Below are 21,664 nucleotides of genomic sequence, written 5' to 3' on the forward strand. Positions count from 1 at the left end.
GGAAAATCGGCGCCAGAAGACTTCTGTCTTCAACAAGGTAGCGCACAGCACTGCAGCTGTGCGCCATTGCTCCTCATGCACACCTCACACTCCGGTCACTGATGGGTGCAGGGTGCTGGGGGGGGCGCCCTGAGGGCAATATAAGACACCTTGGCTGGCAAATCATCACAATATATAGTCCCAGGGCTATATATGTGATAAATTACCCCTGCCAGAATCCATAAAAAAGCGGGAGAAAAGTCAGCCGAAAAAAGGGCGGGGCTATCTCCCTCCGCACACTGGCGCCATTTTTCTTTACAGTGCAGCTGGAAGACAGCTCCCCAGGCTCTCCCCTGTAGTTTTCAGGCTCAAAGGGTTAAAAAGAGAGGGGGGGCACTAAATTTAGGCGCAATATATGTATACAAGCAGCTATTGGGGGGAAAAATAACTCAGTTATAGTGTTAATCCCTGCATTATATAGCGCTCTGGTGTGTGCTGGCATACTCTCTCTCTGTCTCCCCAAAGGACTTTGTGGGGTCCTGTCTCAAAGGCCATCAGGGGCTCAAAAAACGCCCGTTACCTCAGATGGCAGACACAGATGTCGACACAGTGTCGACGAGGTTGAGATATATACACAACCCACTAGGAACATCCGTTACATGATCTCGGCAATGAAAAATGTGTTACACATTTCTGACATGAACCCAAGTACCACATAAAAGGGGTTTTATTTTTGGGGAGAAAAAGCAGCCAGTGTTTTGTTCCCCCATCAGATGAGTGAATGAAGTGTGTAAAGAAGCGTGGGTTCCCCCGATAAGAAACTGGTAATTTCTAAAAAGTTACTGATGGCGTACCCTTTCCTGCCAGAGGATAGGTCACGTTGGGAGATTCCCCCTAGGGTGGATAAGGCGCTCACACGTTTGTCAAAAAAGGTGGCACTGCCGTCTTAGGATACGGCCACCTTGAAGGAGCCTGCTGATAAAAAGCAGGAGGCTATCCTGAAGTCTGTATATACACACTCGGGTTCTATACTGAGACCTGCAATTGCCTCAGCATAAATAGTGCTGCTGCAGCGTGGTCTGATACCCTGTCAGATAATATTAATACCCTAGACAGGGATAATATTTTGCTAACATAGAGCATATTAAAGACGTCGTCTTATATATGAAGGATGCACAGAGGGATATTTGCCGGCTGGCATCCAGAATTAATGCAATGTCCATTCTGCCAGGAGGGTATTAGAAACCCGGCAGTGGACAGGTGATGCTGCCTTTAAAAGGCACATGGAGATTCTACCTTATAAGGGTGAGCAATTGTTTGGGGATGGTCTCTGGGACCTCGTATCCACAGCAACAGCTGGGAAGAAATTTTTTTACCTCAGGTTTCCTCACAGCCTAAGAAAGCACCGTATTTTCAGGTACAGTCCTTTCGGCTTCAGAAAAGCAAGCGGGTCAAAGGCGCTTCCTTTCTGCACAGAGACAAGGGAAGAAGGAAAAAGCTGCACCAGACAGCCATTTCCCAGGATCAAAAATCTTCCCTCGCTTCCTCTGAGTCCACCGCATGACGCTGGGGCTCCACAGGTGGAGACAGGTGCGGTGGGGGCGCGTCTCGGGAACTTCAGGGACCAGTGGGCTTGCCCACAGGTGGATCCCTAGGTTCTGCAAGTAGTATCACAGGGATACAGGCTGGAGTTCGAGGCGACTCCCCCTCGCCGTTGCCTCACATCAGCCTTGCCTGCTGCCCTCGGAGAAAGGTAGTACTGGCGGCAATTCACAAGCTGTACTTCCAGCAGGTGAAATCAAGGTACCCCTCCTTCAACAAGGCCGGGGTTACTATTCCAAAATGTTGTGGTACCGAAACCAGACGGTTCGGTGAGACCCATTCTAAAATTGAAATCATTGAACACTTATATACGAAGGTTCAAGTTCAAAATGGAATCGCTCAGGGCGATTATTGCAAGCCTGGAGAATTTCATGGTATCACTGGACATCAAGGATGCTTACCTGCATGTCCCTATTTACCCTCTTCACCAGGAATACCTCAAAATTGTGGTACAGGATTGTCATTACCAATTCCAGACGTTGCCGTTGGTCTGTCCCCGGCACCGAGGTATTTACCAAGGTAATGGCCGAAATAATTATCCTGTACTTGGACGATCTCCTTATAAAGGCGAGGTCCAGGGAGCAGTTGTTCGTCGGAGTAGCACTATCTCGGGAAGTGCTACAACAGCACGGCTGGATTCTGAATATTCCAAAGTCGCAGCTGGTTCCTACGACGCGTCTACTGTTCCTGGGTATGGTTCTGGACACAGAACAGGATAAAAAGGGTTTCTCCCGGAGGAGAAGTCCAAGGAGTTGTCGTCTCTAGACAGAGACCTCCTAATACAAATACAGGTGTCAGTGCATCAATGCACGCGAGCCCTGGGAAAGATGGTAGCTTCTTACGAAGAAATTCCATTCGCCAGGTCCCATGCAAGGATCTTCCAGTGGGATCTGTTGGACAAGTGGTCCGGGTCTCATCTTCAGATGCATTGGCGGATAACCTTGTCTCCAAGGGCCAAGGTGTCGCTGTTGTGGTGGCTGCAGAGTGCTCATCTTCTAGGGGGCCGCAGATTCGGCATACAGGACTGGGTCCTGGTGACCACGGATGCCAGCCTTCGAGGCTGGGGGGCAGTCACACAGGGAAGAAACTTCCAAGGCTATGGAAAAGTCAGGAGACTTCCCTACACATAAATATTCTGGAACTAAGGGCCATTTACAATGCCCTAAGTCAGGCTAGACCCCTGCTTCAACACCGGCCGGTGCTGATCCAGTCAGACAACATCACGGCGGTCGCTCATGTAAACCGACAGGGCGGCACAAGAAGCAGGATGGCGATGGCAGAAGCCACAAGGATTCTCCGATGGGCGGAAAATCATGTGTTGGCACTGTCAGCAGTGTTCATTCCCGGAGTGGACAACTGAGAAGCAGACTTTCTCAGAAGACACGACCTCCACCCGGGAGAGTGGGGACTTCATCCAGAAGTCTTCCAAATGATTGTACACCGTTGGGAAAGGCCACAGGTGGACATGATGGCGTCCCGCCTCAACAAAAAGCTACAAAGATATTGCGCCAGGTCAAGGGACCCTCAGGCGATAGCTGTGGACGCTCTGGTAACACCGTGGGTGTACCAGTCGGTGTATGTGTTCCCTTCTCTGCCTCTTACCCAGGGTAATGAGAATAATAAGAAGGAGAGGAGTAAGAACTATACTCATTGTTCCGGGTTGGCCAAGAAGAGCTTGGTACCCAGAACTCCAAGAAATGATCTCAGAGGACCAATGGCCTCTGCCGCTCAGACAGGACCTGCTGCAGCAGGGGGCCTGTCTGTTCCAAGACGTACCGCGGCTGCGTTTGACTGCATGGCGGTTGAACGCCGGATCCTGAAGGAAAAAGGCATTCCGGAGGAAGTTATCCCTACGCTATTTAAAGCTAGGAAAGAAGTGAACGCAAACCATTATCGCCGCATATGGCGGAAATATGTTGCGTGCTGTGAGGCCAGGAAGGCCCCAAAGGAGGAATTTCAGCTAGGTCGATTTCTGCACTTCCTACAGTCAGAGGTGACTATGGGCCTAAAATTGGGTTCCATTAAGGTCAAGATTTCGGCTCTATCGATTTTCTTCCAAAATAGAACTGGCTTCACTGCCTGAAGTTCAGACTTTTGTTAAGGGAGTGCTGCATGGTCAGCCCCCGTTTGTGCCTCAAGTGGCACCGTGGGATCTCAACGTGGTGTTGGATTTCCTGAAGTCGCATTGGGTTGAGCCACTTAAATCCGTGGAGCTACAATACCTCACGTGGAAAGTGGTCATGCTGTGGGCCTTGGCGTCGGCCAGGCGTGTATCAGAATTGGCGGCTTTGTCATACAAAAGCCCTTATCTGTATTTTATATGGATAAGGCGGAATTGAGAACTCGTTCCCTATTCCTTCTTAAGGTGGTATCAGTTTTTCATGTGAACCAACCTATTGTGGTGCCTGCGGCTACTTGGGACTTGGAGGATTCCAAGTTACTGGACGTAGTCAGGGCCCTGAAAAGCATGTTTCCAGGACGGCTGGAGTCAGGAAAACTGACTCGCTATTTATCCTGTATGCACCCAACAAGCTGGGTGCTCCTGCTTCTAAGCAGACTATTGCTCGCTGGATCTATAGCACGATTCAACTTGCACATTCTGCGGCTGGACTGCCGCACCCTAAATCTGTAAAAGCCCATTCCACGAGGAAAGTGGGCTCTTCTTGGGCGGCTGCCCGAGGGGTCTCGGCTTTACGACTTTGCCGAGCTGTTACTTGGTCGGGTTCAAACATTTTTGCAAGAGTCTACAAGTTTGATACCCTGGCTGAGGAGGACCTTGTGTTTGCTCATTCGGTGCTGCAGAGTCATCCGCACTCTCCCGCCCGTTTGGGAGCTTTGGTATAATCCCCATGGTCCTTACGGAGTCCCAGCATCCACTAGGACGTCAGAGAAAATAAGATTTTACTCACCGGTAAATCTATTTCTCGTAGTCCGTAGTGGATGCTGGGCGCCCATCCCAAGTGCGGATTGTCTGCAATACTTGTTTATAGTTATTGCCTAACTAAAGGGTTATTGTTGAGCCATCTGTTGAGAGGCTCAGTTATATTTCATACTGTTAACTGGGTATAGTATCACGAGTTATACGGTGTGATTGGTGTGGCTGGTATGAGTCTTACCCGGGATTCAAAATCCTTCCTTATTGTGTCAGCTCTTCCGGGCACAGTATCCTAACTGAGGTCTGGAGGAGGGTCATAGTGGGAGGAGCCAGTGCACACCAGGTAGTCCTAAAGTTTTCTTTAGTTGTGCCCAGTCTCCTGCGGAGTCGCTATTCCCCCTGGTCCTTAAGGAGTCCCAGCATCCACTACGGACTACGAGAAAAAGATTTACCGGTGAGTAAAATCTTATTATTTCTCCTGAAGCCCATAGGGGACACTGTAGTCTTCTTACGATGGATAAATAGGTGGTAACAGATAGGAGCCGGCACTTTACATTTTTTAGCTATGACAGGCTCCTCCCCCTCCAATTTTGCCCAAGACACCAGTCTTGCAATGTGCCCGCAGGAGTTGGTACCCTGGGCTTTAGTCTTTCTTAAGGGACTTTTATTTTTACTTTTTTATTTTTCTTTGGAGCAGACAGTGTTTTCTGCTGTCTGCCTATGTGGGACTCCGGGAGAAGACTTGGCTGCTCTGCATGCAGTGCACTCCAAGTCTCTGGCCAGCGGGATTATGCCCCGTGGACCCGCCGCAGTTGCTTGCGGCTAGCGTTACGTGTCCATGGCTGCGCCACCACACACCCAGAGGAGGAATGGTAGGAGAGAAGGACTTCTGCCCACCGCAGCGACGCCTGTCGGCTTAGCGGGGATCCACAGCTGGACTCGGAGTCCCTGAACTCATTTTCAAACAGCCTGCTGTGGACTGCTTGGCGGGATCAGAAGGGGCGGAGCTATCCACACATAAGCACTCCGGCGTTCTCTCACTACAGGCGCCATCTTCTCCTAAGGCTGTGGATAAGACTCCATTACTCAGCATCAACGCTGTGACAAGTGACCACCAGCACTCCCTCTTTAAGCTCTGCTGCACTAAAGGACAGCGAGTCTTTCTTTGCGGGGAAATATGGGGCTGTTCTAAGGGAGGGTGATTTAGACAATTTTGGGTCTAATTGACAGTGCTCGTTACCCGTCTATTGCCCTCCAGCCCCTGTATACTCTGTGCTTGTGTGTGTGTTTGGTGTAAAGATTGCAACTAAAGCAGTTTCTAAGGACTCTCAGAAACTTTTTGCCTGCAGACAGTGTAAAGAAAAGTTTACACAGGCTCACTGGGAGGGTGCTTTAATCTGTGAAGCATGTGAGCTTCTGGCTAAGGAGCAGACTCCTGAGCAAATACAGGAGCCTTCTCCAGCCTGGATGCACTCTTACAACAGTCACGGCCAAACTTTCATCTGAGCTGGCACGTTCCAGCAGAGACAGGGAAATGTTGCGCAGACAGGTTGACACAGCTGAGCCTGCATGGGCCTAGGCTTTGGCTCGGTCTGTAGACACATTGGTCCAGGTAGTCTGTTCTTCGTCTACTATACCAGCACTGCCTCCCTCTAAGAGGAGATTTATGCCCGCAATTCTACAATCGGAGGCCTCGGAATACCAAGACTCAGACCTAGACGAAGGAGAATTCCACTACGGATCTGATACCAATCCCTCCACCAGAGGAATCTCGGGACGAGGACTCACAAGGAGTCGACGCCCTCATAAGGGCGGTCAGACAGACCTTGGATATTAAAGATCCAGAGGCACCTATGACTACATTGTTTGGTAAGTCTCCTAAAAACTGTTTCCTTTCGAGTGGACCAGGAACTGTAACCGCTTCTGGCAGCAGCCTGGAAGACACCTCACAGGAAATTTCAGATTTCCAGACGCCTTAAAGTTTTACATCCTTTCATGAAAGAGTCCAAGGCCAAATGGGAAAATCCACCCCCAGTCAACGCTTCGGTTTTACGTCTATCAAAGAAAGAAGACTATTCTTCCCGTCCCAGGTGCTACATCCTTAAAGGAAGCGCCTGACCGTCGCTTGGAGACTACCCTTGAAGTCCATTTATACTATGGCGGGAGTTATTCTTCGTCCAGCCCTGGTAGAATCATGGGTTAACAAAGCCTAAGAAAACTTGGTTGAAGAACTCAAACGGGGTTTGGAAGACAACCGTCCTCGTTCGGAACTTAGAACACTCGCTGAGCATATTGGAGAATCGTTGGTTTACTTGGATGAGGCCTCCAGAGACATGGGTCTCCTCAGTTTGAGAATTTCTGCATCGGCTGTGACTGCACGCCGTACCCTTTGACTTCGATCATGGCACGCAGATGCGAAGTACAAAAAAGCAGAGTCCTTACCGTTTTCGGGAGACATACTCTTCGGACCTGAACTTGACAAATGTATTTCATAGGCAATAGGTGGTAAATCCACTTTCTTACCCTTGGCAGCTCCTGTTCCTCGCAAAGCCTTTGCGGTACTGACCTTTCGGGGTTCCTCAAAGTTCAGAGGTAAGCCAAGAGGAGCTTTCACTACCTACCTACCTACCTACCTACCTTTGACTACTAGGGGTCAGAGGGGCGTCAGCTTCCACCTCCTGTTCTCATGAGCCTAAACCGGCCGATAAGCCAGGGAAATCCTGCGGTGGGTGCACGTCTTTTGGATTTCCAGGACAGTTGGTTCAGGGCTTGCCGGGACACCTGGGTCCAGAACATCGTGGCCTGGGGTTGCAAAATAGATTTTGCCCATCACTCTCCGGCTCTGTTCTTCACTACAGGACTTTCGAAATTACTGGAAAGAAGATTGGTCTTGCAGGCGGCTTTTAGAAAAACTGCTGACCTCCCAGGGTTATCCAACCTGTACCCGTTTTGGAATGTGTCCAAGGATATTTTTCCAATCTTTTTGTTGTCCACAAGCCGGATGGATCGGTACATCCCATCCTGAACTTAAAGTCCTTCAACTAGTATCTCGGTTACAACAAATTCAAGATGGCATCCATCCAGCCGGTCATTGCCGGCCTAGAACCGTGGGAATTCCTGGTGTCTCTGGATATAAAAGACGAGAGAACAGCAGAAGGGTGGCTATACCTGTATCCTAGCTACAGCTATTCTCTGCTATGCCCTTTCGTTTGGATGAGGTTGTAATATTACATACAACTACACACAGGCAATTAAGAGGTTGGGAACCCACAAATTTGGTACCTAAATCGTACCCTAGATATTAGTATCTACCACAAATAATTAATATCTGTATCTACTGGATATCATGCTGACAGTCCTATTTAGGAGGAATGTGTATTTGAGGCATACGTGCCTTATACCTCTAATATGTGTTTTACACCAATTTGTTTTGATACAAGTATAACTTTTACATGATTACTTGATATAGTGTTTACTGTTTCTTTCGGAGAAATTTGTATCTAAGGCACGGGTGCCTCATACCCCCTTATACGTGAGTCAATTCAAATTAATAATTCAATACCCATTAACCTGTGACCTATGATTCAAACAATTTGCCCTGAGATATTACACATGGGCTACAATATCAATAAGATGATGGTCACTCCAGAATAGTCCAATTCTTTTTTTTTTTTTTTTTTTTTTTTGAAGAAAAAAATAAATTACATACGCATTACTACCGTAATTGTTTACTTAGTCCCTATGGTCATACCTTACTCTGTAAGCCCAATCTCGTCTGATCTTGGAAGCAAAGTAAGGGCCTGGTCAGTACTCTGTGGATGACCACCTGGGAATACCAGGTATTGTAGGGCAAGTAACAAAATTGGTCACGCATTATATAGGGGGGCAACTGCGCTGACGGACCCCAGCATATTCCTGAACAGTCAAGACACCTGCGCTGTGTTGTACCAGTGGGTTAATCCCTCTAATCTCTCAAAAAATCAAAATGACATAATTAATGATAGAGAAAATACAATTCAAAAAGGACGGTAGGTTTTATGTTGAATTAATAAAATAATTTATTAAAATATTTGAAAACATATAGAACTTATGACATCTATATTTGGCTAAAAAAGACTCAGTTCATGGGTCATCAGCTTAAAAAGCTCCGTTCGTGGGTCAAGGACATTGAGACGATACTGCTGGACAGATTTCACTGATTATCCCCTGCTATATTGGAGAACTTTCTACTTTCGACTGACCCGGACGGCACTAATTGGTCTCTCCACCTTGGACCCAACCTGTTATGGTGAGATGGGAAAAAAATCCCTACCTGCATGAAAAAGCTTGCACATTGTGCTTAAAAGAGGGACTTTCAAAAGTTGTCACTCACCAAATATCCTTACTGTGGACCGTAATCTGGAGAGAATCCTAGCCTGGGGTACCATTTAATTCTCCTAGGGGAATAGTGAATGTCCTTGACCCACGAACTGAGCTTTTTAAGCTGATGACCCATGAACTGAGTCTTTTTTAGCCAAATATAGATGTCATAAGTTCTATATGTTTTCAAATATTTTAATAAATTATTTTATTAATTCAACATAAAACCTACCGTCCTTTTTGAATTGTATTTTCTCTATCATTAATTATGTCATTTTGATTTTTTGAGAGATTAGAGGGATTAACCCACTGGTACAACACAGCGCAGGTGTCTTTTCTTTCGTTTTTTGTGACTGTATTGGGGATTACCACCCCCTACACCAGCTGCTATTGACAGCGCACCCCATCCATATTTCTCCTGAACAGTCAAGTCAGGTAATATTACATTCATTATTGTCATATATTTTCACATACGCTCACAAATTTTTTCCTTTTTATATGTGTAATGTTAATACAATTTTTATTTTTTAAGGCATATCTAATAAAATATTTTATTTAAGACAATCAAACAGTGCTAATTTGATTTGCTTAAGATAAGAGTACTCCCTACCAGGGTTGTCATGGCTTCTGTGCAGTACACTCTGTAGCACAGCATTGCAGTATAATTTGGTGCTCTGATCACTTGGCTTCGTCCAAGTTATGCAACAGAACCTGACTTAAGTTCACTGCTCTGCAGAGGAACCTAATTCCCCTTTCACACCGTACAAATAACCTGGTATCAATTGCCAGGTCAACATGGGTCAGTGTGCGGTGTGAAAGCGCCAACTCCGAATTCCCAGGTCGCCTGACCCGGTAATTGAACTCGAGTTATAAGCAGTGTTATTCCGAATACCGGGTCAGTGACTACATAAACGGATTCCCTGGTCGATGGGACCCATTTACTAGATATGGAAAGGCGGTGCGGAGATGAGCTCATCTCCTAGCGCCATCTCTGCCCCCCTGCCGCTATGGCAACTGACCCGGCATATTGCTGGGTTGGACAGCCAGCGAAAGGGGTAGGGAGAGTCTCCAATGCCGGATCCCACTCGGGAAGGACCCATTTCCAATTCCTGGGTGGGGTCCGGCATTGGAGGTGTAAAAATAGGATTTTAATACCTACCGGTAAATAATTTTCTCCTAGTCCGTAGAGGATGCTGGGGACTCCAAAAGGACCATGGGGTATAGACTGGATCCGCAGGAGACACGGGCACACTAGAAGACTTTGACTGGGTATGCACTGGCTCCTCCCTCTATGCCCCTCCTCCAGACCTCAGTTATAGGAACTGTGCCCAGGGGAGACGGACATTTAGAGGAAAAGGATTTTTGTTAAACTAAGGGTGAGATACACATACCAGCTCACACCACAAACACATCGTACAACTGGATTAGCAGGAATACCAGATAACAGTATGAACGAAAAAAACAGCAACAAGCTGAACATAACCGATACACAACCATCGTGTAACCGAAAACAACAACCAACAATACAACTGCAAGTAACAGTACGCACTGGGATGGGCGCCCAGCATCCTCTACGGACTAGGAGAAAAGGATTTACCGGTAGGTATTAAAATACTATTTTCTCTTACGTCCTAGAGGATGCTGGGGACTCCAAAAGGACCATGGGGTCTATACCAAAGCACCAGACCGGGCGGGAGAGTGCAGACGACTCTGCAGCACCGATTGAGCAAACATGAGGTCCTCCTCAGCCAGGGTATCAAACTTATAGAACTTGGCAAAAGTGTTTGAACCCGACCATATAGCTGCTCGGCAAAGTTGAAGTGCCGAGACCCCTCGGGCAGCCGCCCAAGATGAGCCCACTTTCCTGGTAGATTGGGCCTTTACTGACTTCGTCAACGGCAACCCAGCCGAAGAATGAGCGTGCTGAATCATATTACAAATCCAACGTGCAGTAGTATGCTTGGAAGCAGGATTTCCAATCTTGTTGGAAGCATACAGGACAAACAGAGCTTCCGTTTTCCTAACGAGCCGTTCTGGCGACATAAATTTTCAAAGCTCTTACGACATCAAGAGATTTTGGGACTGCCACAGCATGCGTAGCCACAAGTACCACAATAGGTTGATTTATGTGAAACAAAGAAACCACCTTCGGCAGAAATTGTTGACGAGTCCTCAATTCCGCTCTATCCACATGAAAAATCAAATATAGGCTCTTGTGAGACAAAGCTGCCAATTCTGACACTCGTCTGGCAGACGCCAAGGCCAATAGCATGACCACTTTCCAAGTGAGAAACTTTAACTCAACATTTCGCAAAGGTTCAAACCAGTGAAACATAAGAAACTGTAACACCACTTCAAGATCCCACGGTGCCACGGGTGGCACAAATGGAGGATGGATATGCAGCACTCCCTTCACGAAAGTTTGAACCTCAGGAAGGGCGGCCAATTCTTTTTGAAATAAAATAGATAAAGCCGAAATCTGCACTTTGATGGAACCCAATTTCAGGCCTGCATCCACGCCTGCCTGCAAAAAAATGGAGGAAACGACCCAAGTGAAATTCCTCCGCAGGAGCTGTTTTGGTTTCACACCACGACACATTTTCTCCAAATACGGTGATAATGTTTTGCCGTGACCTCCTTTCTAGCCTTAAGGAGAGTGGGGATGACTTCCCCGGGAATACCTTTACGAGCTAGGATTTGGCGTTCAACCTCCACGCCGTCAAACGCAGCCGCGGTAAGTCCGGAAACACGCATGGCCCCTGCAGTAACAAGTCCTCTCTTAGAGGAAGCGGCCAAGGATCTTCTATGAGCAATTCCTGAAGATCCGGATACCAGGCCCTCCGTGGCCAATCTGGAACGACGAGTATTGCCTGAACCCTTGTTCGTCTTATGATCCTCGGCACTCTTGGAATGAGAGGAAGCGGGGGGAACACATACACTGACTGAAACACCCACGGAGTTACCAGGACGTCCACTGCACTGGCTTGGGGGTCTCTTGACCTGGAACAATACCTCGGAAGCTTCTTGTTGAGGCGAGACGCCATCATGTCTGTTTGAGGAATTCCCGAACGCCTTGTCACCTCTGCAAACACCTCTGGATGAAGGGCCCACTCTCCTGGATGGAGATTGTGTCTGCTGAGAGAGTCTGCTTCCCAGTTGTCCACGCCCGGAAGGAAAACTGCTGACAGAGCGCTCACGTGCTGTTCCGCCCAGCGTAGAACTCTTGTGGCCTCCGCCATTTGCCGCCCTGCTCTTTGTTCCGCCATGGCGGTTTACGTACGCCACCGCTGTTATGTTGTCCGACTGGATCAGGACAGGTAGATCTTGAAGAAGGTTCTTTGCTTGCAGAAGGCCGTTGTAAATGGCTCTTGACTCCAGAACATTTATGTGGAGTCAAGATTCCTGGCTTGACCATTTTCTCTGGAAACTTCTTCCTGTCGTCAGAGGGGAAAGGATATGCCATAAAAATTCTCTTGGGAATCTGCCACCTTTTGTCAGGCGACCCCAAGCCTTTGCTCTTGAGTTGTCCTGGCATCTTTTTGTGTTGATCCTTGAAGGAAAAACTTCATATATTGTTTACAAAGCAATTTTGTGATCGATGTGCAATAACAGACATCCAAATCAAATATGTTTACTTTTTACTAATGACACTGAGGACGCACAGGTGCATATACAAATGTGTTGTCTTTATGAAACTTGTGGATGCTGATGAATTGAATGCAAGTCATTTCACCAAAATGTCTTTTGCTCTATGCATTTTTCACATCACCTCTGCTTTCTTGTGGAGACGTATGCATCTCTATTTACAGCTGTTTTCAGATGGATATTTTGCGCTAGGGTAGGAGCAGGTCCAACTTTATACCTTTTCAACTCTACGTCAGCCCTCTAGGTCGTAGCCCTTTAAAAGCTTGTTGCTGTGCTTGGCACATTCTGTGCCATAATCTGGTTAATAGGACTCTGCCTTTTCAGTTCCTTTAGTTTTATTGGGTGACACATCCCACAGGCTCCTGCGTACATCTTTGCTGTTTTTATGATAAATGTCTGTTCGTTATGAGACTTTCTTAGCTGGCTTTTCTGTACTAAAGGTGCATACACACTGAGCGCTCCCCCCGCTCATCTACTGGTAGTACCAGTAGATGAACTACGGCCGCCAGCGATGGAGCGCGCATCAGCGCTCATCGCTTGTTCATACACACTGTGCGGCTTTGAGCTGAAAGCTCCGAATCGCCCAGTGTGTATGGGCCTATAGGCTCACCACTGCAGCAGCCAATCCTAAATACAGGTTGAGTATCCCATATCCAAATATTCCGAAATACGGAATATTCCGAAATACGGAATTTGTTGAGTGAGAGCGAGATAGTGAAACCTTTGTTTTTTGATGGCTCAATGTACACAAACTTTGTTTAATACACAAAGTTATTAAAAATATTGTATTAAATGACCTTCAGGCTGTGTGTATAAGGTGTATATGTAACATTAATGAATTGTGTGAATGCAGACACTTTGTTTAATGCACAAAGTTATAAAAAAATACTGGCTAAAATAACCTTCAGGCTGTCTGTATAAGGTGTATATGTAACATAAATGCATTCTGTGCTTAGACCTAGGACCCATCACCATGATATCTCATTATGGTATGCAATTATTCCAAAATACGGAAAAATCCGATATCCAAAATACCTCTGGTCCCAAGCATTTTGGATAAGGGATATTCGACCTGTATTATATATCTTTAATCCAAAAATGATTTAGTTCTGCCTCTTATCCTATAAAACCATGTTGCGGTAGAGCCTGGAACACCGATCAGTGTTCACTGTTAACAGAATCCACATGATGTCAAGTTCTGAGAATAATGTTGTACTCACAGCTGGATCCGTGCCTGAGAACAGCATGAATGCACTGTGCTGAGTCAGAGTAACCTGCTGTTATTTATTGCAGTGCTTGCTGTTCTTCAACCGTGACGTACAGCTTCTAATTGTGTATTTCAAACAGGCCTTGTGCAAGCTTTGTGAAAAAATGTGTCCAATGTTTCTGAAGTTGTACCCATAGATGCAGCGATTGTGTGATATGCAGTAATATATAAGACATGACAATGCGGCTTTTGAATACACTAGAAACTATCACGGTGGCAAGAGCCACAAAGGCATATTTCCTTATTGATCTTACTGTTTTCTTGTGGTTTTTCTCATGTGTGTGTGTGTGTGTGTGTGAGAAATTTGGCTTAGCCCCAAGTAGCTGCCTGTGACTTACGGGCATGGTATAGAACAGTGATGGCTAACCTTGACACTCCAGCTGTTGAACTACACATACCAGCATGCCCTGCTACAGTTTTGTTGTTTGGCCATGCTGAAACTGATGCAGGGCATGCTGGGATGTGTAGTTCAACAACAGCTGGAGTGTCTAGGTTAGCCATTACTGGTATAGAAGATCTACAAAAACTAGGTTGTATGGTGGCCAATCTCTAGATCAGCGGGATCCCGGGATTTTAGCCAAAAATTGCCTTGAATTGGAAACTCCAATCCTGGGGATTGATCAGCCACTTTGTTCTTTTCAATGCCAGGCAGCGTTGAGCTTCCACAGGAGGCTCAGATGCTGCCCGGCTACCCCTGACCCCGGCTGTTCGCACTGCGTGACGTGAAGTCTGAGGACACGCTGCGCAGCCTGCCGCCAGCTGTCTGGACCTCACCGCCTGCACTGCCCCTCTCCGCAGCAAGAGGAACCACCCTCACACTGGTGGCCAATCCCAAAATCGGGAGCCTGGGATTTTAGCCTAAAATTGTCCGGTATCTAATCCTAGGATTGGCCGGGCCAATGTGAGGGGAAGTGGGGGTTTGTGGTGGGTGGGTCTTTTTTTTTTTTAATTTTTATTTCTATTTTATGCCGGTTCACTATATGGTTCAGACGCTGCCTGGCTCCCCGTCCCCCCAGGCTGTGCACCTGCGGGCTCTGCGCAGCATGGCATTGTGATAAAGGTCACTCGCCGTCTGCCCAGAACGCCCATACCCGTTGTCTGCTGCCCGGACCTTCCGACAGCTGGACCTGAGAAGGGGTAACTGTTTTTTCTCATACGTCCTAGAGGATGCTGGGGACGACATCAAGACCATGGGGTATAGACGGGATCCGCAGGAGACATGGGCACTCTAAAGACTTTTCATTGGGTGTGAACTGGCTCCTCCCTCTATGCCCCTCCCCCAGACCTCCGTTTTAGAAATGTGCCCAGGTCGACTAGATGCACTCTGAGGAGCTCTACTGAGTTTCTCTGAAAAGACTTATGTTAGGTTTTTTATTTTCAGGGAGATCTGCTGGCATCAGACTCCCTGCTTCGTGGGACTGAAGGGGCAGAAGCAGAACCAACTTCCTCAGTTTCATGGCTCTGTTTCTGGCTGACAGGACACCATTAGCTCCTGAGGGAACTGAACGCTAGCCGTGTCTAGATGCTCACTCCCACAGCACGCCGTCACCCCCCTCACAGAGCCAGAAGTCAGAAGACAGGTGAGTATGAGAAGAATGATCTTCAATCAAGTAAGTGACAGCTGAGGTGCGGCTGGCGGGAGCGCAGCGCGCCATTGCTGCCCACACGCACCGCAGGGCGCGCGGGGGGCGCCCAGGGCAGCAAGAAAAATACCTCAAACTGGCTAAAAGGGGCATAAGATGCCGCTGGCACAGCCCTACCCCCGCCAGTATAAATATTGTCATGGATACTGAGGGGTGGAGCTTCTTCCTCAGGCAGCCAGCACACTACTCTGCACCATTTTCTCTCTCTCTCTCCTCAGAGCTGCAGAGAACACACTGGTCCTCTCCTCCACTTCTGACAAGTACAGGATGCTATAAAGGGGGGCCCAAAGCGATTGTGGTGTATTTGATAGTGTATATTACTATTTAAAAGCGCTTTTGGGCTGTGGACATACTGTGTTCACAGGCAATACTGGCGCGGGGTTTGTGAACTGGCTGCTCCTATCCTGTGTCCCTCTGACAGATTTTACTGTGTGTCTGTCCCCAAAATAAGTCCCAGTGTGTCTGTGAGTGTGGTGTACACGTGTGAGGCATGTCTGAGGCAGGGAGTTCCTCCCCGGAGGAAGCCATTTTAGGGACACAGAGGTATTGTGGTGGCGCTACCGACACACCAAGAGCCTGCATGGGTGAAAGAGCTACGTGACAGTATGCATCTGATTAACCATAGATTAGATAAGTCTGAATCTAAGGCTGCATGCTTGAGAAAATCATCTGTGGAAGATGTGATTTTTCAGGATGCTGTTATTCCTTATGCGGGCGGCCCCTCTGGGTCACATAAGAGACCATTTGCAAATGTTGTAAACACTGATACCGACACGGATTCTGAATCTTGTGATGACGATAGTGAATCCAGAGAGAGAGATCATAAATTGGCAAAAAAAAGTATACAATATATGATTGTGGATATAAGGGACGTGTTGGAGGTTACTCCTGTACCTCAGGAGAAAGCTTATTTATGTAATGAAAAGAAATCCAAAGTCACGTTCCCTTCTTCACACGAACTAAATGCTCTGTTTGAAGGGATGTGGGTGAATCCTGATAAAAAATTTCATATTTCCAAAAGGATTCACATAGCTTATCCTTTCCTGGTTGAAGACAGGAAAAAATGGGAGTCACCCCCTGTGTTAGACAGTGCACTTTCCAGGTTGACACAGAAGGTAATTCTCCCTGCTCCTGGCACGGCTTCTCTTAAAGAGCCGGCAGACCGCAAAATGGAAACGACATTGAAATCCATTTGTTACCAATGGTACACTGCTCAGGCCCACTATTGCCTGCGCATGGGTGAGTCGCGCTATTGAAAATGGTCAGAAAGCATGTCATCAGAAATTGACACGATTGATAAAGATGAGATACTCCTTAAGTTAGGGAATATCAAGGACGCTGCCACCTACATGCTGGAAGCAATGAAGGATATTGGACTCTGGAGTTCACAAGCCGCTACCATGGCAGTATCGGCTAGGCGGGCGTTATGAATTCGCCAGTGGAACGCGGATGCAGATTCCAAAAGAAACGTGGAGGCTCTCCCATATAAAGGTGAGGCCTTATTTGGCAATGGCCTGGATGCGTTAGTCTTGGCGGCTACCGCAGGTAAGTCAACATTTTTGCCCTCTGCGCCTGCACCGGCAAAAAAAGATCTATCACTCGCAAATGCAGTCCTGCCAGCCCAATAAATACAAAAAGGCGAGAGGTTCCCCCTTCTTTGCAGGTAGGGGAAGGGGAAAGAAGCCCACTCCGGCTCCAGGTTCCCAAGAGCAGAAGTCTACCCCTAATTCTGCCAAATCCCCAGCATGACGCTGGAACTCCCTTGGGTGGGAGCACGTCTCAAGCTCTTCAGCCAGGGTTGGATTCTGTCTGGCCTGGATCCCTGGGTGTTGCAAATAGTATCCCAGGGATACAAACTAGAATTTCAAAAGTCCCCCCCCATGCCGATTTTTCAAATCAACCTTGCCAGCTTTTCCGCCAGAGAGAGAAGCGGTAACCGGCAATCCAAAAATTATGTCAAGACCAGGTTATAGGTTGTTGTTCCGAAGCCGGACGGCTCGGTCAGACCGATCCTAAATCTAAAAGATCTGAATTTCTTCCTGAAAAGGTTCAAGATGGAATCTCTTCGGGCGGTGATTGCCAGTCTGGAAGAGGGGGACTACTTAGTGTCGGTGGACATAAAGAATGCTTACCTGCATGTTCCCATTTATCCTCCTCACCAGGCTTATCTGAGATTCACGATTCAGGATTGCCATTACCAATTCCAGACATTACCTTTCGGTCTCTCCAAGGCGCCGAGGGTATTCACCAAGGTGATGGCGGAGATGATGGTCCTCCTTCGTCAGAAAGGAGTCAATATAATCCCTTATCTGGACGACCTCCTGATAAAGGCGAGATCCAGGGAGTAGTTATTACAAAACATATCCCTCTCCCTGTCAATACTCCAACACGGGTGGATCATAAATTACCCAAAGTCACAGTTGGAACCGACGACAAGGTTGTCTTTCCTCGGGATGATTCTAGACCCAGACGTTCAGAGAGTATTTCTTCCGCTGGAACAGGCTCTGGAAATCCAGAAAATGGTAAAACAGATATTGAAACCATCAAGTGTGTTGATCTATCAGTGCATTCGGTTGTTGGGGAAGATGGTGGCGGCCTACGAGGCCATACAGTTTGGCAGGTTCCATGCCAGAGTATTCCAATGGGACCTGCTGGACAAGTGGTCGGGGTCACACCTACACATGCACAGAAAGATAATCCTGTCGTCAAAAACCAGGATTTCGCTCCTGTGGTGGTTGCACAGCTCTCTCCTACTAGAGGGATGCAGGTTCGGGATTCAGGACTGGGTCCTAGTAACCACGGATATAAGTCTCCGAGGTTGGGGACCAGTCTCTCAGGGAGAAAACTTCCAGGGACGTTGGTCACAACAGGAAGCCTGCCTTCACATAAACGTTCTGGAGCTAAGAGCCATTTACAACGGCCTTCAACAAACGGTACATCTTCTTCAAGACCGTCCCGTGCAGATCCAGGCGGACAATGTAACAGCAGTCGCATACATAAACAGGCAGGGCGGAACGAAAAGCTGAGCGGCAATGGCAGAGGCGACAAAAATCCTCCGCTGGACAGAAAAACATCTACAAGCTCTGTCGGCATTATTCATTCCGAGAGTAGACAACTGGGAAGCAGACTTCCTCAGCAGACATGATCTCCATCCAGGAGAGTTCGCAGAGGTGATAAGACTTTGGGGAGTTCCTCAAATAGACATGATGGCGTCTCGTCTCAACAAGAAGCTTCAGAGATACTGTTCCAGGTCGAGAGACCCTCACGCAGTAGCAGTGGATGCACTAGTGACCCAGTGGGTGTTTCTGTCAGTGTATATTTTCCCTCCACTTCCGCTGTTCCCAAGGGTTCGAGCAATCTTCATTGCCCCAGACTGGCCAAGAAGGGCTTGGTACCCAGATCTTCAGCAGTTACTCAATGGAGATCCTCGGCCTCTTCCTCCTCGGGAGGACCTGCTGCAGCAGGGGCCGTGTGTGTACCAAGAGTTACCGCGGCTACGTTTGACGGCATGGCTGTTGAGTGCCGTATGCTAGCCAGGAAGGGTATTCCTAAGGTGGTCATCCCCACCCTTATTCGGGCCAGAAAGGGAGTAACGTCAAAACATTACCACCGTATTTGGAGAAAATGTGTCTTGGTGTGAATCCAAGAAAGCTCCTACGGAAGAGTTTAGCTTAGGACGTTTTCTCCATTTTTTGCAGGATGGTGTGGAGACGGGCCTACGATTGGGATCAATCAAGGTCCAGATTTTGGCCTGGTCAGTGCTCTTCCAAAAACAATTGGCCTCTTTTCCAGATGTTCAGACCTTCGTGAAAGGGGTTCTGCACATCCAGCCTCCATTCGTGCCTCCAGTGGCACCATGGGACCTTAACGTGGTATTGCAGTTCCTTCAATCGGATTGGTTTTGAGCCTCTACAAAAGATAGAGTTGAGGTTTCTCACTTGAAAAGTAGTGATGCTTTTGGCATTGGCATCCGCAAGGCGGGTGTCGGAATTGGGGGGCCTTGTCTCACAAGAGCCCTTACCTGATTTTCCATGAAGATAGGGCAGAGTTGCGAACTCGCCAACATTTTCTTCCAAAGGTGGTTTCTGCTTTTCACATAAACCAACCTATTGTGGTGCCAGTAGTTACTGACACATTCACTGATTCAAAGTCTCTAGATGTGGTTAGAGCTTTGAAAATCTATGTTGCTAGAACAGCTCGTATACAGAAAACAGAGGCTCTGTTTGTCCTGTATGATCTCAACAAGATTGGCTGTCCTGCTTCCAAGCAGACTATTGCACGTTGGTTTAGAAATACGAATCAGCATGCTCGTACTATGGCTGGATTGCCGTTACCGACATCTGTAAAGGCCCACTCCACTAGGAAGGTGGGCTCGTCTTGGGCGGCTGCCCGGGGGGCCTCGGCATTACAACTTTGCAGAGCAGCTACTTGGTCAGGGTCAAACACATTTGCTAAGTTCTACAAGTTTGACACCTTGGCAGAGGAGGACCTAAAGTTTGGTCAATCTGCACTGCAGGGTCATCCGCACTCTCCCGCCCGTACTGGAGTTTTGGTATAGACCCCATGGTCTTGGTGTCGTCCCCAGCATCCTCTAGGACATATGAGAAAATAGTATTTTGATAACCTACCGGTAAATCCTTTTCTTCTAGTCCGTAGAGGATGCTGGGCGCCCGTCCAGTGCGTACTTTACCTGCAGTTTAGTTATTACAGTTACACGTTGTGTTATCTTGGTTTCAGCATGTTGCTGCAATTAGTTCATGCCTGTTGGTGTGTGTTATGTTGAATACCATGTGTGCGGCATGGTTGAGGGTGTGAGTTGGTAGATATCTCACCACTAGTTAAGTAATTCCTTTCCTCGAAATGTCAGTCTCCCTGGGCACAGTTCCAACAACTGAGGTCTGGGGTAGGGGCATAGAGGGAGGAGCCAGTTCACACCCAATGAAAAGTCTTTAGAGTGCCCATGTCTCCTGCGGATCCCGTCTATTCCCCCATGGTCTTGATGTCATCCCCAGCATCCTCTACGAACTAGGAGAAAAGGATTTACCGGTAGGTTATTAAAATCCTATTACCCAGGATTGAAAAAATGGCCCGGGATTTGCCACCCTTTTAGGTCGACACTGACAAAAGCTCAACGTGGACAAAAGGTTGATATGGCAGTGGTCGACACAAAAATGATTGCACCCCTCCTGGGCAAAACATGCTTTAAGCACAGTGTGTCACTCTGCTCGACACAAGATTACTAATGGTTTATAATTTGTAACATGGATAGTCAAGGATGGAATACCCCCGCAAAACCCGCCCCCTCTCTTCTCCCCCCCCCCCCCCCCCCCAACATGTGCCAGATCATATGGGGTGGACCTATTGCCTGTCTCATACATCCTGCCCAATACGCCATGCAGCAGGAGATGCCTGGCGTGAGTCAGCTAGCAGCTCCTGGCAGGTCTGCTAACGTTAGGCATCCCTCCTTTTTTTTTTTTTTCTTTTTTTTTATATTTGCTGAAAAATGTGTTGAAGTTGCATTGCTATGTAACTAGGATGCACAAGCAGCTTATGCTGATTTAAAATGAAATGCAGCATGCCTATATTCTGTGTGAGACTGCAGCTGTATCTGCATATGAAATTCTATGTTAGTGATTTTCCCGGGAAACACTGAAACATAGCATTTTGTATGCAGATAGTCGTAGTCACACATAGAATATACGCATGCCACACATCATTTTAATCTGCATAAGCTGCTTGTATCGTATTCACATAGCAATGCAACTTAGATGCGTTTTAAACTGAAAATGTTGCACATGAAAATGCTCAGCGCTGTGGAGTCACGCAACATCATGGAGTGGCTATAAGGGCTGTTTAATGTGGTTGCAGCAAGGATGTAGGAGGACACATCTGTAGACATGGTCTGTCTGTACATTGGATCCTGACTTTTATTCACTCTGATCTTCTGCTTCTGTGGATATTGCATTCCCTGCTATTTGTTTAGCTGTCTAGTTTTTTCATGCTGCAATGTAGCTCCCCTTTTTGCTCTTGATTAAGAAACTAATTTGGCATCTCTTTTAAAGGTCATCTTGGAGCAGCATGGATGTTCTATTTTAATATGGGATCACTGATCCTTATGACAGTAATTTAAAAGTTCACTTCTGATAAAGCTTAGAGGTTTATTCCTATGATAATTCTGCTTGTAGTACGTTTGGCTTCATTAAGCATTTTTTGTCTGGATCGATGGCCTGTGTAAAGGCGTTTGCAAAGGCGTAACCTGGTGACACATCTAACTTTTCTGTAAATGACTGCAGT

General features: G+C 47.3%; 1 protein-coding gene across 2 annotated transcripts in view; it reads left to right on the forward strand.

Moving 5' to 3' along the window:
* The window catches only part of TTLL4 (tubulin tyrosine ligase like 4), a 286,952-nt gene that overhangs the window by 46,574 nt on the left and 218,714 nt on the right, over nt 1-21,664 (forward strand). The gene's annotated exons all lie outside the window — the stretch shown is intronic.

This window comes from Pseudophryne corroboree, chromosome 7 (assembly GCF_028390025.1).
Source record: "Pseudophryne corroboree isolate aPseCor3 chromosome 7, aPseCor3.hap2, whole genome shotgun sequence".
NCBI lineage: Eukaryota > Metazoa > Chordata > Amphibia > Anura > Myobatrachidae > Pseudophryne > Pseudophryne corroboree.